This window comes from Chelon labrosus (genome assembly GCF_963514085.1).
Source record: "Chelon labrosus genome assembly, chromosome: 14".
NCBI lineage: Eukaryota > Metazoa > Chordata > Actinopteri > Mugiliformes > Mugilidae > Chelon > Chelon labrosus.
This window is the reverse complement of record NC_140347.1, coordinates 3,512,173-3,540,072: the sequence shown is the minus strand read 5'-3', so window position 1 is coordinate 3,540,072 and position 27,900 is coordinate 3,512,173. Positions and strand designations below refer to the sequence as shown.

Sequence of the window (27,900 nt, the reverse complement as noted above, 5' to 3'; positions counted from 1 at the left end):
CTAACTGATCTGATTCACTGGTAATATCTTCACTGGGAGTTTATCATCCTCAGTTCTAATGTATGGAAACATCCTCTCAGTGAAAGTGTGTGTGAAGGTGTGTATGTGTTTGTTCGTATCAAGATCAGAGAACGACAGATTTCCTCTGTTCCAGTCCAGATTCACTCTGATCCTCTGGAGCTTCTTCTCTACTGAGAGAACAGTGGGAGTATCTGATGGTGGATATGCTGAGTATTCACCTATATAGAACCCTATTCTCCACAATCCAGATCGTATGCGTCCCTTCCTCTGGACAGACTCTGCTAACACACCCAGTCTCCACCATGTGTTATCTCCAACATCAACATCCCAGCTGTGAGTCCCTGAGTTAAAGCCCTCAGAGCCCAGGACAGAACTGTAAGAATCAAACCTCTCTGGATTATCAGGAAGATGTTGTTCATCTCCTCGTCTCACACTGGTCAGATCTTCAGACAGGATCAGTTTTGGATGAGCAGTGTTTGGCTCCAGAATGACAGGAGTGTAGGAGACCATGTCCTTCATCTTGTTCCAGATGTTTAAGGTCAGGTTGCCCAGATGTTTGGCCTGGTCTATCAGAGCTCCTGAGGGCAGCTGTGGATCATCCAGCAGGGGGCAGCGCTGGACTCTTTCCACTGCAGCCTTGTAGTTGTTCAGGAATGAGACGTCTTCAGCTCTCAGCTCCTCCTCTGTGGCTCTGACTGTGTCTGAAAGACCTGCTATCTCTCTGCTCAGAGTCTCCATCTTCTCCTTCATCATCTGACTCTTCTGCTCCTCTTCCTCCCTCAGTGCAGCCATCCTGGCCTCCTCTTCCTCGTCTAGAAACTGGTGAAGCTTCTTGAACTGCTCCTTAATCTGCCTCTCTGTGTGTCGGGCCTGGACCTTGATGTGTTTTTCTGTTTCATCAAACTTCACTTTAACTTCTTCACAAACCTTTAACTTCTCCTTTAAGGGCTCCAGAGTTTCCTGAAGGTTCTTCTTGTGCTGTCGTGCAGCTTCATCGATGGGTCTGAATCTGTGGTTGGAGTGTTTTTCTGAATCTCTGCAGACGAGACACACTGGCTGCTGATGGTCCAGACAGAAGAGTCTGAGTTTCTCAGAGTGCAGACTGCAGAGAGACTCTGAAGATCTCTGATCTCTCTTCTTTAAGAAGGACTCACACAGGTTCCTCAAGGCCAAGTTTGAAGGTGGATGTTCCTTTGAAGATCTTCTCTTACAAACTGGACACTGGTGTGTTGGTTTCTCTCTCCACCAGTTCTTCAGACAGACTTTACAGAAGCTGTGGCTACATGACAGAACAACAGGATCTCTGAAGACCTCCTGACAGACCGGACAGCAGAGATCCTCCTCTGATCTGGAAGCCATTTAGTCCCTAAAGCTTCCTTTGACTTTGAGTCCTGTTTTTAGTCAAACTCACCTTCAGTGTGTGGAGAGTCAGCAGCTTGAAGCAGCAGTGTTGTAGTTTTCCACTTTTCTCTCCTGTAGCTGGACTCACTCAGAGGAAGGTGTTAGTTTGGTCTGAAGGTGAATCTGATCGTCTGTGTCTCTCTTTCGTCTCACACAATAATAAACTGTTTCATGGTTTGTCTCAGGTGAATCACGTGAGGGGGCGGAGCTACACATGTTGTTGGACCTGTTAGTCAGGGGAGTGTTTCAGTCCAGTGGTGTTTTATTGTGGAGTGAGGAAGCTGGAGAACCTGGAGAGAACCCACGCAGACACAGGGAGAACATGCAAACTCCACACAGAAAGGCCAGGCGGCCCATGGATTCAAACCGGTGACCTTCTTGCTGTGAGGCATCAGTGCTAACCACCTCGCCACTGTGCCGCCCCATGTTGACATAATGATTACTATAATTAGATGTACAAGGTTAGAGACCAGTTCTAGCACTTGGTCAGATAGATGTGTGTGTGTGACATGACAGGATATTTCACAAAACTGACTGTCATGACACCATTATGACAGTGTAACGAATACATTCTTTGACCTAAAGTGGTACCAATTATACACTCTAAAAAAAATTACACTGGCTCAACTTCAAAAAATCATTGTAACAATTTGCATTAATCTTTTTAAGTAAATCCAACTAAGCCATTATTGAGTATTTCCCATGAGCCTTTTATAGCTGGACTAACTCAAATAGTTTAGTACAACCAACATGATTTGTTTTGTCCTCTACAAGCTTAATTATGTTGAACCAACTCCATTCTTATATCAAAGTTTTAGTGTTAATAAGTGGTGGTCAAATTACTCCATTTAAGTTGATATAACTCCTTTCTTTTACTTTCATTCTACTCAGAAAAGTCAATGCAAATTGTTACCTCAAATTTATTGAGTATAAGTAACTTATTTAATTTAAGTCAGAATAAATTAGACATGGCAATTCCAGTTTTACTGTCAAAATGTATTTATTGTAACCAACTTCAATATCAATAACAATTTTTATCACAATCAACCAGCAATATGAGGTGAAGGATGCGGTAAACACTAAAGCCCTGCCTAAATATTCTGTTTCGGTGCGAAATATGTCAGCACTTGAAGAACAGAAACCATCTGATCAACATTCACTCAGTTCACCTTGTGAAAACTAGCTGAGATTGTGAGAGTAGATCAGCCCCATTAGCAAGGCACAGGCTCTGGGTACGTCTACATCTTCCAGGACTTCTGTTCCCTCAACCACAGTCCGTGTGGTGGCTGGATCTGACCGATGTGGCACCTCTGGTTACAATGATCTTCAACACTTCAGTGGTGAGATCTCCATCAACCTAGCATAAATAGGCCACAATCAATGTCAGAATTAAACACATAACAATTAAAACAAGACTAACACAAAGTATAGTTTTTCCGTGTTGGATTTACCGACCAAATGCTCTTTAAAGAGATTATCCTCCTTTTCTCCGAGGTACACCACCAATCCACGGATCGCAGCCTCTGCTCATTTCCACAGCATCATCCTGTGAATAAGAAACAAAAATGTTAAACTACTCCTCCCCAAAACTGAATAAATACCACGCATAGCAATAAAAAACTACTTTGCTCATGCACACACAGAAATAGTAATGTTTCTTCAATCATTTCGGATTAAGGCGCCAAGGCGCGTTAGCGGCTAACGGCTAGCGCCTTTCCACAACATATTCCTCACCAATGCCAGCTCATACCTGTGTCTGCAGAGGGCTGAAGATTAATTCCCGCAGCAGTTCTGGGACCGCAAGTTTAGGCACCTTATAGCCGACTCCAATGCACTTCTAACATTAGAAGTTAAGTTACTTTGAAGATATTACATTTCAATTTTACTTTTGTGTAACTCGACTGAGCGCTTATAGTTACTTGCTGTTGCACATAAAAATAAGAAAATAAAATTAATTAAATAAAGTTAATCCAACCTTGACCTTCACTCCTTGGTCTCTCCCTGGCTGTTGCTGGTGCAGTCTGGCAGCATAAAATGGCCGCTGGTCACGTTCTCTGCTTTAGTACATGAACACGTGATAGGAAGCTGCACTAACTTAATATTATAATACAATATTAAGTTTCAATAACTTAATACTTTTCCGTGTTAAATGAAGGCAGAAATGCTTATCCAAAATCAATATATTTCTGAGTTAAGACAACTTTCTTTATTTTTAAAGGTTTTGATCAACCTCTTGAAATAAGTTATCAACTTAATAAAACAATGGACATGTAACAAATTGTGTTTTTTTATGCTGAAAAAGCTCATGTTTTTAAGTCATACTAACTAACCTCCTGAATCATTTTTTAGAATAATCATTATGTCAACACGTCATGAATAAAGACATCCTCTGGTAATGTCATCCTGGTTAATGTCAAGTTATCATTACAAAGACGTCCCAAACATATATATTTTTTTTTTCACTTAGATTTTTATTAACAAATTGTCAACAACAAAACAAATATTAACAAACTAACAGAAGCTGCCCGGGAAATACACAATATTGTAGTCTTGCTGATAATTACATCCATCCATTTTTATTTCAGTCCAGTATCGTCGTTTTGAGTCTTGTATAGGGTCCATTTTTCCCATTTTCTGTCCAGTTGTGCTTCCTGAAGCCTTAGTATGTGTGTCAGTTTTTCCATTAAGAAAATTTCATCCACAATTGTTTTAGGGTTCACTTTAAAATTCTTTTATTTGCTTTTAAATCCCTCAATGGTCTTGCCCCACCGTACCTCTCTGAGCTTCTACACTTTTACACTCCTTCCCGCTCTCTCAGGTCAGCTGATCAGCTGCTCCTGAGAGAGCCTAAAACAAAGCGGAAGCTCAGAGGGGATCGTGCCTTCGCTGTGGCAGCTCCAAAACTCTGGAACAATCTGCCTCAGCACATCAGACAGGCCTCCTCTCTGTCTGTTTTTAAATCCCACCTAAAGACCCACCTCTTCTCCTTGGCTTTTAACACCTAGTAGGAAGTTGACCTCTTTTATTTTATTTTAAGGATTTTTACTGTATTTTATCTGTTATCTCTTTTATCTCATTGGCTTTATTTTTGTTTTACCGTACTTTTACCTCATTGTGTTCGTTGTTCTATTGTACTTCTGTTGTGTTATTTATTGTATTTTATTGTGAAGCACTTTGGAAACCTTGTGTTTATTTAAATTGTGCTATATAAATAAAATTGGATTGGATTGGATTGGATCCATTGGTCTTTCATCGGTGGTGTTTCCTTTCCCCAGTTCCTCGTGATGGCTTTCTTGCATGCCAGCAGTAGTATTTTGATCAAGTAACCATCACGAGTAATGTCTGTCTCTTCTGAAAATATGCATAAATAAAGCACCGAGCAGGTCTTAGGCACTCCATATCCTAGTATTTGTTGTAGCTCCTTACATACCATTTCCCAAAATACTGTTAGTTTTTGACATTTCCAGAATATATGGGAGTGGTCAACATTAAAAGATCCACATCCCCGCCAACATTCCTGACATCTGTGTAGCTGCTTACTTTTCATTTTTGGCGTAATAAAAAAACGAATCAGATTCTTCCATGCAAACTCCCTCCAAATTCGTGAATTGGTGGATGAGTGATGTGTCTTCCACATTGTGTGCCACTCCCCATCTGAGATTTCTATATTAAGTTCTTCCTCCCATTTCACTTTAATATATTTAGTCGAATGTTTATTGTTAGAATTCAATCCTTGATATAATGATGAGATTATTCTTATGTTCCTTTTAAGATATGCTTTAACTATGACTCGGATTACATCATTCACTTCCCCGGAAGAATCCAACTTGACTTCACTGTAAAAAGCCTCTCAGTGGCATTGTCCATATGACTTTATTTTTAAAAGTATATTTACTCCAACAAATTGATTTCTTTTTGTTTTCTTTGTTTTTTGAGTTAACGCTAAGTAAAATGTGTGTATGTTTTCGTAACTTAATATTTTCTATAATAAAATTAATTTCATGGGATTTGACCATAAATTAATTTCACAAAACTCAGTTTTAAAGCTTATGTCAGACGTAGAACGACACGCCCCGCCCACCTGCAACGGAAGAACAAGCCCGGACAGATTCTTCATCTTCTCTGAGTGTAGCTTTGCACGTTTTTCACTGAGCCTGAGGATAAAAAAATACTTCACCCACCTCAGGTAAGTAACTATTTGTATTGTTCAAAGTTAGATTTTGTCCGAATTAACATGACTGTATTGCGCTTGTTGCAAAGGCATTACTCTTGTTTCCTACATTATGCTAGCTACATTAGCGGCCGCCAACGCTATTTCAAATATACACAACAGTTCGTGACCTTCAACCAGTTAGCTAGCTAGCTAGCTACCCTCTATACCTGTGCGCGTTTTATGATAAGCAGTAGTTTATTTCATACAGATAGTGCGTAACTTCTAAAAAAACATTATCGTTGCTAAGACTTCCTCACTTCTGTCTGGCACACACACACATGCTGGTGATGACTGTCACATACCCGATAAACAGTGGCGACTATTACCGTTTATCCGCACAATGGCTTAGTGTGGAATGACCCGAAGGGTCGGCATTTAACAGTCATTAGCTTGTGGTGAGCAGTGCAAACTACCACGGCGTCCCGGCACCATAATACAGTCTACAGTATTCTCAGCCAGCAGAGCTCCCTGCACCTTAGCACGGAGCCACATTTCCCGCCTGCAGTAACAGATAAACAGTAGTGCTCCTCCAGGTGTCCTAATAAGAAGCTTTGCTATGGATATCCAACAGTATCTGTTGGTCCCACTGTGGTACATTCACACATTTGTCAGTCATTCCAGTTGTTCCACTAACACACCTTTTCACTGAGAGGCCCCATCGGCTGCAAACATGGATTATCGACACTGATTTAAATATACCAGTTTTACAGCTTAACAAGTGTATGTTCACCATGTACTGTACGCATCATTCATTCATTCATCTTATGTTAATCTTCTGCTTATTCCTGTTAAGGGTCCCAGCTGTCATCAGACGAGAGGTGGGGGTCCACCCTGGACAGGTCTCCACAGGGCTACCACAGAGAGACACTCACACCTACGGCCAATTTAGAATCACCAATGAACCTAACCAGCATGTCTTTGGATGGTGGGAGGAAGCTGGAGAACCTGGAGAGAACCCACGCAGACACAGGAAGAACATGCAAACTATACACAGAAAGGAACCAGTTGGTCCATGGATGAGAACCCGGGACCTTCTCGCTGTGAGGCAACAGTGCTGCTAACCACCTCGCCTCTGTTCTGCCCCGTACGCATAATTTCATTTTTCTGTGTATTTGTTGATTGAAAATGCCTAACCCAGATTTCTTGATGTGTATTAACTTTGTTGATACGTTTTAAAGCCATTTAAGTTAGATTTTTTTGGAATTTTTGCCTAAAGTTGGGTCCGTGATGAAGGACCTTTGGACACAGCCACGCTATGCATTCATTTAGATTGCCCATGCTGTTTTAAATGCTCTGCTAATATCTTTTAAAGGTGTTCTGCTAATATGAGGTCAGATGTTCATGCTTGTAAATTGTTGCAAAAGTGTTAATGTTAATGTAGAAATGTTTTTATAATGTACTTAAGGTGTTTTCCTAAACAGCACATTATAAGCTCATGTTCTTTTATGCACTGAATATGGATGGACTTGGTTTTTCTACTTACCACTGTTTGGATATGGTAGTGATTTAATAAATGTTCAAAATTGATATCTCTCTTTATTTGTTAAGTGTATGATAATGCTAACTAAAACAAAGAAATAATAAATAATAAATAAAAAAAAATAATAAAATAGAGTACACAAGTTATTAATTTTTAATTTCATGTTAATTTAATTAAGTTTCATATTCTGATGCTTTTTCATTGATTTTACTCAATTTCTTGCAAATGCTACTTAATATTTTAGCATACAGTGAAATGCATATTATTAGGTTCTACTTACTCAAATTACTAGTTAGTTCGCTAAACTTCGAAAAAGTGGTTGGAAAATGTTGCCTTAATTTTTTTGAGTTAGATCTAAGTGACAGTTTTTACAGTGTTCCTTTTTATAGTAGTCCCTTAGTTGAAAGTATCTAAAGATTTCATGTTTACCTAATTCATATTTTCTTCTAAAATCTTCAAAACTCACCAGCTCCCCTTTGTTTTCTAACACACACCAAGCAGTTACTCCTTTTTCTGCCCATTGTTTAAATCTATGATCGTATTTTGCCGGACTGAAGTTGCTATCATAAGCTACCCATTTTAATATTTTAACATCATTCTGAATCTTGTGTCTTTTCAGTACTTTGAACCACAGATCTAATGTATGTACTGTGATTGGATCCATATTAATTTTAAGTTCCTTATATAGCTGATGGTCACCAACCATATTTTGAATTGGAATTTGGTTTACTTCTTTTTCTATATCTTTCCATTTTGCTCTAAATTCTGGATTACACCAACAATAAACAGGTCTCAGTTGTCCTGCATAGAAATACTCCATCAGATTCGGAAGACCCATACCACCTCTTTCTTTGGGGAGCTGGAGAGTTTTATATCTGACCCTAGGTTTTTTACCCCCCCAAACAAATCTAGAGATCATTCTATCCCAAAGTACAAATTGGCCTTGGGGGATATCTACTGGCAGGGACTGGAACACATACAGGAATCTGGGTAGTATATTCAGTTTAACTAAGTCAATTCTTGAATTTAAGTCCAGTGGTAAGGTAGACCATCTTGTTATATCTTTCTGTATTTCTTGTTTTAAATTTTTATAATTTGCATTATACAGCTCAGAAAGGTTCTTAGTGATCATGACACCTAAATACTTAATGGCTTTTACGTTCCAATTAAATTTGTATGATTCCTGGATCTCTGTCGATGGCTTATAATTGAACGTTAAAATCTGGGTTTTAGATATATTGACTTTATATCCTGAGAAATGTCCATACAATTCTAGTAGGTTCATCAGATTAGGGAGCGTTGTGTTTGGCTGTTTGAGGTAAACTATTATATCATCTGCAAAAAGTCCAATTTTATGTTCTACATCCTTAATTGTGACACCTTTAATTTCTTTATTTTGTCGAACTGCTTGAGCCAGAGCTTCTATAAAGATTGCAAACAGAACCGGTGATAAACAACATCCTTGTCTAGTTGATCTTTGTAACAGTATTTTGTCGGTCAGATTTCCATTAATCCCAAACATATTTAATGTCAACTTGTCATGACCAAGACAACTTCTGGTAATGTCACTTTGATTTATGTCAAATTCTCATAACAAAAACCGAATGACAGTTTACTGCTGTGTTTTATTTCCTGCATGGATGAGGCCTTAAGTAAACATATAGTTACGGTATTTGTTCATTTTATTAATAATAATCTTATTTTTTATAGAACTTTTTAAATCAGCTTTACAAAGTTTTTCACAGCAACAAAAACAAATCTGCAGTTTTAACAACAGGAGCATGAAATCAAACAAAAACCGAGTATCTACTGACAGATTCTACTGAGAGTTAATGACAATTAGTTATTTCCTAAAGAGTTTCTTGAACTCACTGTCCCTCCTTACACACTTCAACATCTGATCAGCAATAACATCAACTGAACATTTCTGGTAACTGCTGATCAGTCGTCTTTAGTCCATTCCTCAGAACAGAACCACTTCAGTTCTGAGATGTTGGTGGGTTTCCTCACATCAACTGCTTGCTTCAGGTCCTTGTATAAAGAAAGTTATCATCTCTAGCTTCAACGTGTCTTAAACTCTAAACACAATGATCTACTTCCACCACCAGATATTAAGGGTGTATTCACACCTGCCTTGTTTAGTTCGATTAAAACGAACTCAAGTTCGTTTCCTTGCTTGGTTCGGACCTTTTTGACTGGTGTGAATACAATCACTCGAACTCTGGTGCGGACCAAACAAGCGGACCGAGACCCAGCTGAGGAGGTGGTCTCGGAGCGGTTCCTTTATGGTGTGAAAGCAGCCCGACCTCGATCCGACCCAAGTTGCAAAAATCTACCTTTTTGGATTTGACGAGCTCCCGTAGTTTTCGCGCATTATGGGAAATGTAGGATAGCCCAGTGACACACACAACAGAGAGAGACACGTGAAGCAAACAAACGCAGCCGTTTTGCTGCACGTCTTCGTCGTTGCAAAATAACGAGCATGATATGGTTAAACTCATGTTGCATCAAACGGTCTTGACGCTCGAGCACAAGCTGTAAGTTTATAAACCATATTGCTAGCATAATAACAAGTAGACCTACAGTACGCAAAGTCTCCATTGTAGCCTATTTACGTGGGACATTTGGCTTCCTTCTTTACCCCGCCTATACGTTTACCAGCCAATGGCTGAACGACCTTAACACGTGTTTTTGTTTATAAATTCTGGTCCGGTTGCAATTAATCACAGTGTGAAAGCAAACCGCACTAAAAAAAAACAAAAAAAAAATAATAATTTGGTCCGGACCAAAGCAAGTGAACTAACGGACCTTCCTGGTGTGAATACGCCCTAAATGTGTTTTCATTGGTTGCAGTGACGTACTGACCCAACACCATGATGACAACACTACAATTTATATGATCACTGACATTGATTAGTTGTTACAGCCCAGTACACATTTATAATCATAATGTTTATCTCTAACTGATCTGATTCACTGGTAATATCTTCACTGGGAGTTTATCCACAGTGTTAATGTATGGAAACATTCTCTCAGTGAAAGCGTGTTTGAAGGTGTGTATGCGTTTGTTAGTGTCAAGATCAGAGAACGACAGATTTCCTCTGTTCCAGTCCAGATTCACTCTGATCCTCTGGAGCTTCTTCTCTACTGAGAGAAGAGTGGAAGGAACTGGTGGTGACCATGTTAAGTATTTACCTCCATAGAACCATATTCCCCACGATCCAGATCCTATGCGTCCCTTCCTCTGGACAGACTCTGCTAACACACCCAGCCCCCATACTGTGGTATCTCCAACCTCAACATCCCAGCTGTGAGTCCCTGAGTTAAAGCCCTCAGAGCCCAGGACATAATAGTTATAATCAATCCTCTCTGGATTATCAGGAAGATGTTGTTTACCTCCTCGTCTCACACTGGTCAGATCTTCAGACAGGATCAGTCCTGGATCAGCAGTGTTTGGATCCAGAATGACAGGAGTGTAGGAGACCATGTCCTTCATCTTGTTCCAGATGTTGAAGGTCAGGTTGCCCAGATGTTTGGCCTGGTCTATCAGAGCTCCTGAGGGCAGCTGTGGATCATCCAGCAGGGGGCAGCGCTGGACTCTTTCCACTGCAGCCTTGTAGTTGTTGAGGAATGAGACGTCTTCAGCTCTCAGCTCCTCCTCTGTGGCTCTGACTGTGTCTGAAAGAGCTGCTATCTCTCTGCTCAGAGTCTCCATCTTCTCCTTCATCATCTGACTCTTCTGCTCCTCTTCCTCCCTCAGTGCAGCCATCCTGGCCTCCTCTTCCTCGTCTAGAAACTGGTGAAGCTTCTTGAACTGCTCCTTAATCTGCCTCTCTGTGTGTCGGGCCTGGACCTTGATGTGTTTTTCTGTTTCATCAAACTTCACTTTAACTTGTTCACAAACCTTTAACTTCTCCTTTAAGGGCTCCAGAGTTTCCTGAAGGTTCTTCTTGTGCTGTCGTGCAGCTTCATCGATGGGTCTGAATCTATGGTTGAAGTGTTTTTTTGAATCTCTGCAGACGACACACACTGGTTGCTGATGGTCCAGACAGAAGAGTCTGAGTTTCTCAGAGTGCAGACTGCAGAGAGCCTCTGAAGATCTCTGATCTCTCTCCTGTAAGAAGGACTCACACAGGTTCCTCAAGGCCAAGTTTATAGGTGGTTCATCCTTTGAAGATCTTCTCTTACAAACTGGACACTGGTGTGTTGGTTTCTCTCTCCACCAGTTCTTCAGACAGACTTTACAGAAGCTGTGGCTACATGACAGAAGAACAGGATCTCTGAAGACCTCCTGACAGACCGGACAGCAGAGATCCTCCTCTGATCTGGAAGCCATTTAGTCTCTGAGTGAAGCTGAAACACAGCAGACACAAAGTCCAGTCAGTCATGTCTCTCCTCCATCTTCTACTAACTTCCCTGAAGCTTCCTTTGACTTTGAGTCCTGTTTTTGGTCAAACTCACCTTCAGTGTGTGGAGAGTCAGCAGCTTGAAGCAGCAGTGTTGTAGTTTTCCACTTTTCTCTCCTGTAGCTGGACTCACTCAGAGGAAGGTGTTAGTTTGGTCTGAAGGTGAATCTGATCGTCTGTGTCTCTCTTTAGTCTCACACAATAATAAACTGTTTCCTGGTTTGTCTCAGGTGAATCAGGTGAGGGGGCGGAGCTACACATGTTGTTGGACCTGTTAGTCACGGGAGTGTTTCAGTCCAAAGGTGTTTTATTGTGGAGTGAGTTGCTTCAGTGTGTGTTTTGTGTATATTGATATAAACAGAGCTGCTTAAAAAAATCTATTGATGTCCATGAACATCAACAGATTTTCACACAAGTCCTGAAAGTAGACAAAGATAGAACCCAATAAACACATGGAACAGAAAAATCTACTGTTTGGGGGTTAAAGAGTTTTGTTTGCAACACAGCCTTCAGCCAAAAAGTCTGGACAGACGTCAGGCTACAAAGTGCATGTAGTGCATTCATTCATGTGTTCATCCCATCAGTAAAAGGTGCAGCTGATTATAAATGCTTCTCCCCAGGGTCGACACAGTCTCATCACATCATGTTTTTATTATTAACACGACTCTGCAAAGTAACTACAGCTGTCAGAAAGTGTGTATACGGTATAAAAGGTTTATAATCATCTAGAAGCAGGAAGTAGCAGAGACGTCAGAACCAGAGATAAAGTCTGTAAATGATTATAGTTTAATTATTTATGTGTTTGGTCACGAAAAACACTCATTAAATAAATAAATCATGAAGAAAAATATATATACACAAGATTTACATATGTACAAATCTACAATAAATAAAAATAGAAGTAAATATACACTATTAATAAAGGAAGGATAAATGATGAGGTTCAATAATATGGATGGAAAAGCACTGATGTGAATATGAGGGAGTAGTTGTACAGCTGGAAAATATTATATGACTTAAATATACTGTCTATCTATCCATCTATTCATCTATCTGTCTATAAATAAATAATAAAGTTTAAATCATAATTAAAGGCTGAACAGTCTGGTCAGATTCAGATAAAGAAAACTCTACTGCTGTGTTTTACTTCGTGCATGGCTGAGACCTCAAATAAACACACGTATATATATAGTCATGGTATTTGTTCATTTTATTAATAATAATCTTATTTTTTATAGAACTTTTTCAAATCAGTTTTACAAAGTTCTTCACAGCAACAAAACAAATCTGTAGTTTTAACAACAGGAGCATGCAATCAAACAAAAACTATAAAAAACCACAAAAATATGAATGAAACACAGGTTATTTATAAACCACATGACATCTGCAGCTAAAATGAATCCTGCTCCAGTCTGGCCTGAATGTCCTGTAAGTCAGTGGTTCCCAAGCTGGGGTCCGCGCCCCCCACTGGAGGGCGCCAGAGATCGCAGTGGGTGCGCACAACTTTGTCTGCTCTGAGGTTGTGAGGTTACCAAAATTAAATTTCGATCGGTCATTGTTGCCGGTACGTCAGCTGTGGATGTTGCTCTCGGCAAATGACTTGTGTGTTGAATGCGCGAACAGCTGTTCTGTGACCGGGGTCTCCTTGGTGACGCCTTAGAACTTTTTTTGCCGCTAGTAGCGTAAATTAGCTTCTTCCCAGCCGGCACACGACCGACCTTCAACGTTGAAATATAGGTGAAATAACGTCAGTTGTTGCGTCAATGTTGAAACAATGTTGAAACAATGTTTAATGCTAAATGGTTGTAAAAGGGTCAAGAAAATCAATGTTGAATTATAGGTGAAATAATGTCAGTTGTTGTGTCAATATTGAAACAGTTCTTTTTTATTTATTTATTTATTTATTTATTTGTGATCGTAGTAGACAGTAACGTTACAGTAGCCCACACAGCAGCACAGACTCTTCAGTCTTACGGACCTTCGCGGGGTTTAACCAGACGTTCCACGAGTTCCACCAATCAGATGCATCACTGTGGGATTGTGGGATTTTTCAGGATTGTGGGTAATGAAGTACTTATCCAAGACATCGCGAATAAAAGGCATTTATCTCAAAACAAGGTTAGTGCCCCATGAACTTTTGGTGTCTACATGAGCATATACAATCGCTTAGTACAGCCGTAGCTGGTTTTAAGTCAACCATGTGCAGTTAAGTTTTTATGGCTTATATCCGAACTGTCAATGGAGAAATTGCATTGGATTCTACTTCCGGCATCGGTTGTGGGCGGGACTGTGATGCTCTATTGCGCACAGCAGCGGGAAAACTAGTTCTAGGCAACTACTGGACACTACGCTGCAGCACAGCCGGCTGAAGTAAGTAAGTGATTTCATTAATGGTTTGATTTTGAGTTCATTTTCTTTAAACAAAAAGTATTAACATAAACGTTATTAGCTATTAACAATAACATTATTTATTCTAGCTCGTGAGGCGCTAATTTACTAGCTAGCTAACGTAAACTAAAGTTAGTCAGTCAGCTGCCGCCTTCTAGAGAGTTGAACGAATAATGCTAACGTTAACATTAGCTACTGAAATTTAAACCAGTCTGCGTTTCTCTATAAAGTCTCATTAGCTAGCTAACGGTAACGTTTCTCTATAACGTCTCATTAGCTAGCTAACGGTAACTAGCTATGAACTTGCTAATTAGGCGCCGCTTACTTAACACAGTGTGACTGATGGCCGTTATTTGGAAGTTATTTGAATGCTTTAATTTGACCGAAAATGTATTAACGTCAACATGACTCTGGGTCTGTCTCAAATCGCGTACTTCTGCACTTTAAATACCTAATTTGAGTACGTGAGGGCGTTCACACTGAAAATTCCAACGAGACTCATAACGGTCAAAAAGCTGAGTGTGGAACGCTGCACACTAAACGGTAGCCATCTTGGCTACGAAGCGGAAGGGGAGGGACTATCAACCCAATTCAAACTTGCAATAGTGGCGGCTGATAGTGGCGGCAGTGATTTGGAAGCGGTGGTGGAGCAGTTTTACAGGTCCATACAGATGTAAGTTATAATATGACATTTAATGAAAATGATATATATTGCTGTTTTACACGTAGTACTATTAAATTGCTGCTCGATATACGCTCGCGGTCAAAATCAAAATACGGCGTTAGTCATTCGTCATTTCCAAGTATAGGCGTAGCATTTGAGACGATACTACCTTTTTGAAAATTACGCTCTACGGACGTAAGTGCATAGTGCATGATATCGAAGTGTACTGACGAAAGTACGCCATTTGAGACACACTAACATGTGGTTTTAAGCTAGGCTATATTGTTAGCTAGCTAACGTTAGCTAATCGTGTGTTCAATTCTTCAGGAGTTCTACTGAGAAAAAGGCGCGAGCGTTAGCTGGAGAGGGCAGAACATTTTAAGGTAAGATACGCAACAGTTTTGAATGCTATTTTTTCTAGACTATGATGCAGTGTAATTCCATTACTTTTAGTGGTAATGAGCATGTAACGAAGTATTTTTGTAAATCAAGTAACGCAATTACAGTTACTGAAATTTAAATTTACTATACTTTTTTTTTATTTATTAAAGAAAAACAAGCAAGGTGCTTACATGACAAGGACAAAAACACTGTAGTCTAAATTCATACTGTGTGTTTTTCAGAACTCTTTCAAATGCCTTGATGGCCAAGATGAGTATGAAAGGGGGATCGGGGAAGCTGTCATTTTCCCAGTCACGGCTCTGCAAGACCATCTGTGGTAAGTTTAAATTGAATATCATATTTTGGAGCTATATGGTTTTGTGAAATTAACAGTGTAAACAGAATTTGTGATACATGTGGTAAATGGACTACACTTATACATATAGCTTTTATCCAAAGCACTTTACAATGAAAGACTCTCCTTCACCGATTCACACACCAACGGCAGTTACTGCCATGCAAGGCGCTATCACGGCCCATTGGGAGAATTTTGGGGTTCAGTGTCAAGGACACTTATTCGGTCTGGTGGACGGTCTGGCCGTCATGCAATCCCTCTGTCAGCCACTATGGCGCGAGGGCGCACAGCTAGGAATGCGCCAGGGATGCGCAGGGCCAGGAACACACACACACGCGTGCCAACCCAGTCTCACGGCAAGTCGTGATGGCATCACGAAAATTAATCTATTACATCGTGATACCGTCACGAAATTTCGAAGATTTTCGTGATGCGTTCACGTCTCACCGACTAATGTTTTTCAATTGGTGGTCTCGCAACAGCGTCCCTACCGGTGCAGCGAGAATATTTTCACGGACCAGTCGCGCTGGAAATATGTTTTTTGGCGATTGATTTTGTGTTACAAATGTGTATTTTGCAGTTTCTTGCACTAGCGCTCCTACCGGTAACAGGGGAGTATTGCGGATTGCGTGGATTAATCCACTACATCGGTATGTCATAGTTGGACGAATTAAGGTAAATACAGCAAATGTGTTTAATTAACATTTGATAACAATATAACATGTTGTCAGCTCGTTTCAATGTTGATTCGCCTTCTAGTATACCATCTAGAATTACTACGGGGGATAATTAACGTTATAAGAGCTAACGTTACATTAAAACCACTAGCCAAAAGTTATTTTTTTAAAGGTAGCTAGCTAGCTAGCTATCATGATAACAGTTACGTAAATATGACTTTTAGAAGACGTCAGGACATGCACAGGTGAATATCATGTTTGTAACCATGTTGCTAAAGCTAAATAAAGTTGTTTAAAAAGTGAAAACCTGGAATGGAAAAGGACAGACAGATAAGACAGGTGTCCATTGGTGCCTGTAAGCCGCTTTTCAAATGCTATTATCATTTTACATTCTTAATTTACCAATCACAGTATCTATTGTTCCGAAGACAAAGCGTTTGTTGAAGTAGTTAAGTAATATATTAATATATAACTGCCCTATGTCTGAAATCAGGCATGGTCCCTGAGAACCTGAGGCCCTCTGACAGGTCAGAGTGATCATTGGATCATTTAAAAGTGTGAAGTAGTACACAATGTACATACTAGATTGTGTACTACATGCATACTGTGTTACATAATGCACCTTTTTATCTAACTTGGCTACACTAATTTATCGTGTCATCTTCAAATACAGGCTGTTGCATACATAGCCAGGTATTATGATTACCAAATATCTGCATACCTGAGGAATGTGTCGTTGTACATTTTCCAATAATCTTAAAGCAATTTAACAGTAATACTTAATGCTGTCTATTTGTCTGTCTTGCAGTGGGACAAAGTGGAAAAACTCCTGGGAGCCAAAAGACAACATTCAAAGGTAACATCCTGAAATAGACTGTTACTGTGTCATAGTGATTTTGTTATTGTTGCTGTGTTGTATGCCAGTTATGGAGACTGACAGTTATTATATATTCTTTGATGTAACTGCTTTATGATCTGTTTTGCTTGATCTTTGAGGAGACAGGCTACATGAATTAATTAATTCATTCATCTTCTATACCCGCTTATTCCTGTTAAGGGTCGCAGGGTCTGCTGGAGTCTATCTCAGCTGTCATCGGGCGAGAGGCGGGGTACACCCTGGACAGGTCGCCAGTCTATCACAGGGCTAACATAGAGAGACAGACAACCATTCACACTCACGTGCACACCTACGACCAATTAGAATCACCAATGAACCTAACCAGCATGTCTCTGGACGGCGGGAAGAAGCGGGAGAACCCGGAGAGAACCCACGCAGACACAGGGAGAACATACAACTCCACACAGAAAGGAACCAGTCGGCCCATGGATTCGAACCGGTGACCTTCTCGCTGTGAGGCTTCAGTGCTAACCACCCTGGCTACATGAATGATAAATGTTAATGTCTGGTAATGTTTTAAAATAAAATACCTGCCACCTGTCTCTGTCTGTGTTCATTTCCATTCAATTCAGTTTCATGATTGTTTACAGTTTAAAAATTAGCAGTCTGAATAGGTTTGTTTTCACTAAAAAAAAAGGTGAGGGGTTAACAGACAACTTCATCCAATCACACCCATTACAGTAGCTTAGCCAGCATAAAAGACAAGCCCATGTCATCGAGAAGTACATTCTTACCCATCAGCTGAATTCTTGTGCTTATATTGCTTGTTAATTACTCAGAATTGATTTAGTTAGTTTAGTTTAGTTTTGATTAACATTTATTGTTAAAGGCATAAGCTGTGAACCAGTAGTTACACTATAGGTGAGGATAGAAGTTACAATATTCTGAAATCAAGGAATGCCCCTGTCGCATATCCTCATTAGTGTTTTGTTGAGATGCTGTTTTTTCATTGAAACACACAGATGTCAGAAATGACCTATTGGACATCATAACAACGGTATGTGTAACTGATTTACTCAAAGTCCCTTGACAAATAGCTGTTGTGATGTTAGTTTACACACAGGTTCGAAATGTCTGGTGGAATTAATTGGCAAAAACAAATGAGCAGATACAATATAAATTACTAATTCAGTTGTAAATCTGTCAGATATGATTACCTTACATGTTTTTTCTCATTGCTATTTAAAAAAAAAAAAAATACTTGAAAAATACATTTTCATGGGCTGAGCCCTCAAAAGGCTCTCTGAATCTAAGCCTGTGCACAGCTGTGTCCATGAAATGTGAAAATCCATACTTTGTTGTAGGACTATAATGAAGATATTGTTGGAAAGGTCTCAACGTGGGGAATAACATATGTTAGTTAGGGGATTGTAAATGGATCCTTCTTTGAACTATTGACCTTTGAACCCTGACTTCTGAGAAGTTCTGAAGGGCTCTAATTCTGCATCAAAAGGGGCTATAGACATGGGACTAAGTGTTCTAGAAAGCTTATGAACTCAGCTGTGTGACTATACCTATAGTGGATATAGACAGAAAGTGGGGGCGCTGTTCAAAATGGTAAACATATCTTTTCACCCACTTGACAATTATATACTTAAATTCTGGTCACAGAAATGTGTTTCCCACACCCTTAAACCCCCGGCTATGTGTTCATTTTATTATTTATAACCTCCTATTCAATCACTAATCGTGGTAGAAACTACAAATCCCTTGAGCTGCGACGTATAGCTTTATACCAAGTCACGTGATATTTGTAGTTTTTTCAGTTTTCAAACGAATGTTAAAATAGGGTTGTAAAGGATATATATACTGATTACATTGAACATCTAGTATTGCCGAACTAGCGATGACATTGCTTTAAGTCGATATATGTTAAGAAAAAGTAAAGAGAGTTTATTTAGGATGTGTTTAGAACCGCGCAATATAGATTTACGCCAAACAGCAATGCAGTTTGGTTCTCCCGCTTCAGTAGGCTTACAGTAGGCAGGGTTTGGATTGGTTTATCTGCTGAACACATGAAATATTTACTACAGCCGAACTTGTAACGGCAGTGATTATAGTTGCTTTAAGTTAAGAAATGACACACAACACTGCATTTGAGTCGTTTATTTGAAAATATTATGAAGCTTTGCTGTAGCTTGGTTGAGCGGCAGAAACCGAACGCAGCCAATCCACGGCGGACAGCTATAGACAGGATTGGAATGAGTCCAACTACGTCACTAGCAGGCTTGTCCACAATTCAGAATTTCAGAATTGGCCGCCATTCAATTCATGAGTTGGAATTTGAATTGAACTGACTCCGCCCCACAGGAAGTTGAATTTGAATTGGAGTTGGAATGACAGGAAGTGGAATTAAATTCATGGCAATTCAAAGAAATTCCACACAGTCATACAACAGAAAGAATGGGTTGAATCTCACATACAGTTACATTCATTTTGTAATTTAATAGCATAATGTCATTACACATAACTAGTCACTCCTCAACCCTGCATACATTTTGTTCCAACATAAAGATAATGATCAAATTCTTGAAATAAATGACTCCCTCAATGTTTGATTAGTTTTGTTCAAAATGTTATTTTCAGAGAAGGTGTGCTTGCATGCTTTTAAACACATATCCAGTGTTGGGGGTAACTTGGGTATAACATAATATAATCACATTTGGCTGTAACTGAGTAATGTAACACATTCATGTTACTGTTGTGTTGTGAGTTGAAGGTGTGTTTAAGGCATTTATGAGCTATATGCCAGGCTCTTGCTGTGTTGCACTACTGTAATGAGTAAAGTAATGAGTTACTATCCATAGAGAATAACAAGTAAGGTAATGCATTATGTGTTTTAAGTGAATAATGTGTATTACACATTCTTGAGTAGTGACCCCAACACTGATGATATCAAATATCAGTAGCATAATACCATCAAGAGATGGTTTTCAAAATAAAAGACTGTCTGTCTGTTAACTTACTTGTAGATGCCTTTTGAAATTTGAAGTAGCCCTGATGGAGCCACAGACTGGAGCACTGCAGTGCTTGCATATGGCTCTGTGGTTACCTGGTGTTCTTGTTGGAATTGGTTCTTCAAAATGTACTAGTACAAATGACCTTTTAGGCCTGCTATTATTTTCCATGTTGCTGTTATTACAGGTGTTAAATCTATAAACGTTTGTAATCTGAAGTTGTAAGGGACTTCTGAAACTTAAAGGAGTCCTAGAACACATTTTTTGACCATTAGGAATTGATCTTTGAGCCTAAATAATGGCATATGTAAATTTGTGGGGCTGAAAACGCCCCAGGAGCACTGCTAGAGAGCCTAATACAAGGTCATAAATAAGCCCTGCAATGAAACAGTTTGTTTTTCCCGCCCACTCAGCAAGTTCATGAATAATGAAATGAGCTGCGTGCTGATTGGCCAGTTTACCCAAAGGCTGATTGGCCCACATATCCTGAAAGCTGATTGGCCTAATCCACCGCGCTGAAGCTAGAGCCAAAGCCATCGATAGCTAACCGAACTACGTTTACTGCTGAGAAAGAAATTAGTCGAATTTGTCGGCGTTAGCAAACGCTATGCCAATTAGCAACACTAATTCTGCCCTGTATTTTTCGAGCCGGGCAAACTTAGTTTTCAATCCATATAATGACAACAGGTGATCGATTGCATTGCCACAAATGGTCCACAAACGGGGAAAAACCAGGGAAAAACATATCCTTAACCATAACCGGCCATTTGTCATACAAACTAGTCACAAAAACGCAAGACGTCAAACTGATAGCCGTAGAGATAGCTAGCCAAATCATATACAGATAGCTACTATGGCTAATAGCTGATACATTAGTCATTAACGACACACAAAACACACAAAATCCTAGCGTGATACTTACGGATGTCTGTTGTGGTGTCAAAATCGTTGGCACTGATCCTGGGTTTAATTTCAGGCGCTGTGCAAAGCCGGCTTGATACTGTCCGAGGTTGGAGAAACACTCCGGGGTGAAGTGGGCAGAACAAACTACCAACCTCGGGTTGAAGCTCTGTGGAACGCGGTTGTAAATGAACATCAACCATTCCCGCTGACAGTTGAGTTCTTGGGGAAGTCTGTGTAGAGTCTTGACCTGCCCCAAACATCCTGGAACATTACACGCATAGTCCGACATACCGTATCCCTCTTGTCAGAAACTGCGGTTAGCTGTCGCTGGGGCTAGCTAGCTAACGCCTCCGCCCTTACAGTGGGCTGGAACATGCAAATGAGAGAGGGTGTATCCAAAAGGGCTGGGCGCCTATTACGTGTTATTGGAGCTCTGTTCAGATTTGCCCATTTCAACACGGCCGTTTCTAGTTTTGAATTTGCATACGAAAGCAGGCTGGAGAAGGCGGTGAAGTTTTTGGTGTGGTCCTTAGACACCACTCGGAGCCTAAATTCAACAGGAACAACGTAAATGTGGTTTTGAATTCTAGGACTCCTTTAAAGTCCGGTGTGGACCACCATATTGTGTAGAAAAGAAGCTTTCAAACAAATGTCCACCTCAAATTGTTTGGCAACCATTTTAAATACTTGGTTAAAGCAAAGCATTCTGGGATATGGAGTCACGTTCCATTGTGTTCCACAAAATTACAATTCCAATAAATCAAACTAATTATGTGTTCTGTGACTAGAGCTTTTAACATTCATTGCTGGGGGGAAACATTTCCTGTTAATGTAATCTGTACAAGTAGTTGAAACTAATATCATTTATAGAATATGTAATGAAATCATATCTGACATATATTGTAAAGCTTCATTGTTAAACACTTCACTTATGTATATGAATTTCTTTGAATTTGTATTGAATTGCAATTCTGCTTCCTTTAATTCAAATTCGAATTGTAATTCTAGATCCTGTTTTTGACATCAATTCAACTTCAATTCAAATTCAAGAATTGAATTGGAATTAGGAGTCATTCTCAATTTCTGAATTGTGCACAAGCCTGCTGTCTACACAGAAACGCAAGAGGTGCGTTTGCGAATTTCTCCACCCTGGGACCCGTTTTAGGGCAATGCGTTTACAGGATACGTGTGGACGATCGGCCAAAACGATGTAAAACTTCTGCGTTTCTGCGTTTCTGTGTGGACAGGCCCTAATTCTCCATCTTCGGTGAAACTGCGTTGTGTCTGCTGCGTTCAAGACAACTCGGAAGTAACCGATAAGTCAGCGTTCAAGCTCCAGGTTAACTCGGAGGAGCAAAAATAAGTCTGGGATATTGTCACTATTTGCTGAACACTAAAAACACATGCAGCAGCAATTTATGCTTATTTTGGAAAAAGACGACATGCGTGTAATTTCCGACCTGTTATTTCCGAGTTTGACGCTGTTCAATTAACTTTTCACAACTCAGAGCTCGTTTTATCCCCAAGTCATGAACGCAGCATCAACTGCAGCTGGATCTCAATTAGGACCCGCCCCCACCCTACTTATGATTGGCTAGTAATATTAGTTTGGTTAGGAGCGAAAGCTGGTTTCCTCTCATTCCACTGGTCAGCGAACTCAACTGACTCGAACCTGACAATAACCCAAATCAACAAGTTTTTATTTTTTATTTATTTATTTATTTATTTGTTTATTTATTTTTTTTTCATCGCAGTCAAGCGCCTCACGCCGGAGATCCGGCACGGTGCCGGAATACTTTAAAGGTGCAGTAGGCAAGTCTTATAAAACTAACTTTCTGTCATATTTGCTGAAACTGACCCTATGTTCAAGTATAATTGCATGAAGCAGGTCATTTAAAAAAAAAAAATCGGCTCCTCTGGCCCCACCTAGAGCCTGTAGCGCGATTTGCAAGACATCCACCGCTCCACATCCAGATGCACCAATCACGTCCAGGGGTGTATCTAACAGAGTGTCAATCACTTCTCATGGACACCATTTCATAGCGCCCTCCCCTTGCCCATGGGCGTGTAGAAGGAGCCGGGATGTAATCCTCGTGTGAGGCCTGTGCCTCAGCTTCACTCTCAAACGTCTAACCACATCAACAGGTAGCGGTCATATATCTACCACATAGCAAACTGATAAATCTAAACTGTGGAATAAAACGCCACAATGAATGCTTCTAACTGTTACTGATAGCAAACATCACCAATGTAGGCTACTTTCAGAAACATCCTAACCTTGGTTTTGTCCTAAAGTTGACTATTGCTAAATATTTTCACCTAAAGTATAACGACTGTATCGTTGTACTTTAGGTCAAATTATTTAGCAATAACGAAGGGTATTATAAAAACTACGTCGGTGTGTTCCATGCTAGTTTGTTTACTCGCTCTCTCTCGGTTCTCTGCTCGTGCACAGTATTCCAGGGCCAATATGCACGCGCTCTATCGTGCACAGCTCTCCCTTGTGGGGGGAGGGGCTTGGGAGACCGTTTTGGGCTTTAGCCGAAAGGGGGGAGGGACTGAGAAGTTGTCGATGTTCAAATTTTTTGGCTAAGTCCTGGATCTTCGCAATCCTGCCTACTGCACCTTTAAGCCCTGGATCGAGCAGCTTGAGTGGGTTATTTGTCAGATTCCATGTAAACCAGCTCTATTATCCCCCCCTTCTTAGTTTTCAATTAGAGATTTGGATGAAAAGGCTCAGAGAAGCTTTATCGTAGGTTTTCTATTAAATATTAAAGGTTGAACAGTTTGGTAAGATTCAGATAAAGAAAACTCTACTGCTGTGTTTTACTTCCTGCATGGATGAGGCCTTAAATAAACATAGTTACGGTATTTGTTCATTTTATTAATAATAATCTTATTTTTTATAGAACTTTTTCAAATCATTATTACAAAGTTCTTCACAGCAACAAAACAAATCTGCAGTTTTATCAACAGGAGCAGGACTGGCCAACCCGCGGCTCCCGAGCCGCATGCGGCTCTTTGCCTGGTTTCATGCGGCTCTTACGGTCATGTCGAATTTTGTGTTTTTTTACGGTACGTGCATCTCACGCAAATGACTTGGAGGGAAGAAAGCAAGAGGCAAGAACCAAGTTCGCTCTCAAAATGTCAGGGAAAAAATGCACAGCAAAACGAAAATATGAAGATGAACACAGGACGTTTTTAATAGAGTGGGAGAGTTGTTTTTTTTTTTGTTGAACGTAATGGCAAGCCATTCTGCCTTATATGTCAGACATCATTAGCGCATTTCAAGGCTTCAAATCTTCAGCGGCACTTCAGTTCACTCCATGCTAACATCGACCAGGAATTTCCAAAGGGGACTGAACTTCGCAAGCACAACCTGGTCACTTTGAAAAGTCAGGCAGAAAAGCAGACACAGTTTTTCCAAAAACTTGTGAAGCACTCAGAGACCGTAACGCTTGCATCGTATCAACTTGCTTGGAACATTGCACAGGCTAAAAAGTCATACAATGAAGGGGAGTTCGTCAAAAGATGCCTCGGTGACATTGTTGAAATCTTGTCTCCTGAAAACGACAAACTAAAACGAATGATATCAGACATCCAACTGTCCCGCCACACGGTTGAACACAGAATATCAGGCATTAACATGGCTATTGAATCACAGTTGCGCTCCGACCTTCAAGCCTGTGAGTATTTTAGTGTCGCATTGGATGAGTGTTGTGACATACAAGACAAGCCTCAGCTGGCAATATTTGTGCGGTCTGTGTCAAAAGATTGTGTGATCAAAGAAGAACTCCTTGATATTGTGCCATTAAAAGACAGAACCCGTGGCATAGATCTGAAAGAAACAATGATGGCTGCATTTGTGAAAGCAAATCTGCCCATATCGAAGCTAACTGCGATAGCCACGGATGGAGCGCCAGCCATGATCGGATCTGTGAACGGGCTTGTGGGGCTGTGCAAAGCTGACCAAACTTTTCCCGAGTTTTGGAATTTCCACTGCATCATCCACAGGGAGCAACTCGTGTCTAAATCACTGAATTTAGACAACGTCATGAAGCCTGTGATGGAAATCGTTAACTACATCCGCACACATGCGCTTAACCACAGGCAATTCAAAAATCTCATCGCTGAGCTGGACCAAGGACTTCCAGGTGACTTGCCGCTGCACTGCACTGTGAGGTGGCTGTCAAAAGGCAAGGTACTTTGTCACTTCTTTGAGCTTTTGGATGCCGTGAAACTGTTCATGGAAGAGAAGGACAAGCACTATCCCGAGCTCTCAGAAACTCAAGTGGATTATGGATCTGGCTTTTTTGGTCGACATGCTGTGTCACTTGGACAGACTGAACCTGACCCTGCAGGGTAAGTCAAAAATATTGCCTGACCTGGTGCAAAGTGTGTTTGCGTTTGCCAACAAACTGAAGCTGTTCAAGACGCATATACAGAAGAGAGATTTAACGCATTTTCCCACTCTGCTAAAAGCCAGCGGGCAAGTCATCAGCGCTGTCCTGAATAAACAAACAGCCAGATATGCAACTATGGTTGAAAACCTGCACGAAAGCTTTGTGACCCGGTTCCGTGATCTTCAACTGAAAAGGCCACAGATTACGTTCCTCGTCGACCCGTTTCATGCGGAGACGGGCTGTTTGAAAACCCCGCTGGTCATAGATGACGCTGCGGCTGAGTTGGAGATGATCGATCTTTGTGAAGAGGACCAACTGAAACCTGCTTTGAGAGAAGGGACCATTGAATTCTGGAAAAGTGTGCCAATGGAAAAGTGCCCAAATGTCAAACGGGCTGCGTTTAAGATATTGTCAATGTTTGGATAAACTTACGTCTGCGAGTCTGTTTTTTCTACCCTGAAACACGTGAAATCAAAGCATCGATCTGTTCTGACAGACACACATGTGAAGGAATTGCTTCGAGTGGCAACAACTGACTATAAACCAGATTTGAAAAGGATTGTTGAGGGCAAGGAATGCCAGAAGTCCCACTAAGCAACATGCATGGTAAGAGAAAAAATGCTATTGTAAATTATATTTTTGTTTGTAGACATGAACTGAACATTGAACTGAGAGTTTGTTTGTGAGACAGTGCACACAGTGTTCGTTGTTGCAAATGACTGGCCTGTGGTCTTACGTTGATGTGTGACATTTACAGTAAATCTGGCTCTTTGCGTTAAAAAAGTAAAAATTGTGGCTCTTAGCCTCTGACCGGTTGGCCACCCCTGAACAGGAGCATGCAATCAAACAAAAACCGAGTATCTACTGACAGATTCTACTGAGAGTTAATGACAATTAGTTATTTCCAAAAGAGTTTCTTGAACTCACTGTCCCTCCTTACACACTTCAACATCTGATCAGCAATAACATCAACTGAACATTTCTGGTAACTGCTGATCAGTCGTCTTTAGTCCATTCCTCAGAACAGAACCACTTCAGTTCTGAGATGTTGGTGGGTTTCCTCACATCAACTGCTTGCTTCAGGTCCTTGTATAAAGAAAGTTATCATCTCTAGCTTCAACGTGTCTTAAACTCTAAACACAATGATCTACTTCCACCACCAGATATTAAATGTGTTTTCATTGGTTGCAGTGACGTACTGACCCAACACCATGACGACAACACTACAATTTATATGATCACTGACATTGATTAGTTGTTACAGCCCAATACACATTTATAATCATAATGTTTATCTCTAACTGATCTGATTCACTGGTAATATCTTCACTGGGAGATTATCCACAGTGTTAATGTATGGAAACATCCTCTCAGTGAAAGTGTGTGTGAAGGTGTGTATGTGTTTGTTAGTATCAAGATCAGAGAACGACAGATTTCCTCTGTTCCAGTCCAGATTCACTCTGATCCTCTGGAGCTTCTTCTCTACTGAGAAAACAGTGGGAGGAGCTGGTAGTGAACGAGCTGAGTATTTACCTCCATTGAACATTATTCTCCACAATCCAGATCGTATGCGTCCCTTCCTCTGGACAGACTCTGCTAACACACCCAGTGACCATCCTGTGTTACCTCCAACATCAACATCCCAACTGTGAGTCCCTGAGTTAAAGCCTCCAGATCCCAGGACAGACAAGTGATAATCAAACCTCTCTGGATTATCAGGAAGATGTTGTTTATCTCCTCGTCTCACACTGGTCAGATCTTCAGACAGGATCAGTTTTGGATCAGCAGTGTTTGGATCCAGAATGACAGGAGTGTAGGAGACCATGTCCTTCATCTTGTTCCAGATGTTGAAGGTCAGGTTGCCCAGATGTTTGGCCTGGTCTATCAGAGCTCCTGAGGGCAGCTGTGGATCATCCAGCAGGGGGCAGCGCTGGACTCTTTCCACTGCAGCCTTGTAGTTGTTGAGGAATGAGACGTCTTCAGCTCTCAGCTCCTCCTCTGTGGCTCTGACTGTGTCTGAAAGAGCTGCTATCTCTCTGCTCAGAGTCTCCATCTTCTCCTTCATCATCTGACTCTTCTTCTCCTCTTCCTCCCTCAGTGCAGCCATCCTGGCCTCCTCTTCCTCGTCTAGAAACTGGTGAAGTGTCTTGAACTGCTCCTTAATCTGCCTCTCTGTGTGTCGGGCCTGGACCTTGATGTGTTTTTCTGTTTCATCAAACTTCACTTTAACTTGTTCACAAACCTTTAACTTCTCCTTTAAGGGCTCCAGAGTTTCCTGAAGGTTCTTCTTGTGCTGTCGTGCAGCTTCATCGATGGGTCTGATTGTGTGCTTGGAGTGTTTTTCTGAATCTCTGCAGACGACACACACTGGCTGCTGATGGTCCAGACAGAAGAGTCTGAGTTTCTTAGAGTGCAGACTGCAGAGAGCCTCTGAAGATCTCTGATCTCTCTCCTGTAAGAAGGACTCACACAGGTTCCTCAAGGCCAAGTTTATAGGTGGTTCATTCTTTGAAGATCTTCTCTTACAAACTGGACACTGGTGTGTTGGTTTCTCTCTCCACCATTTCTTCAGACAGACTTTACAGAAGCTGTGGCTACATGACAGAATAACAGGATCTCTGAAGACCTCCTGACAGACCGGACAGCAGAGATCCTCCTCTGATCTGGAAGCCATTTAGTCTCTGAGTGAAGCTGAAACACAGCAGACACAAAGTCCAGTCAGTCATGGCTCTCCTCCATCTTCTACTAACTTC

The 27,900-nt window shown here is 40.7% G+C and overlaps 1 pseudogene across 1 annotated transcript; it reads right to left on the bottom strand.

Annotated features, from left to right (window-relative positions):
- Window positions 1–27,821, bottom strand: LOC311499382 (annotated as a pseudogene). Its single transcript has 3 exons — window positions 27,576–27,821; window positions 10,081–11,430; window positions 1–1,496 (listed from the first exon to the last, which is right to left on the bottom strand). The product of its transcript is annotated as an uncharacterized misc_RNA (transcript).
- Window positions 27,822–27,900: the final 79 nt, after the last annotated feature.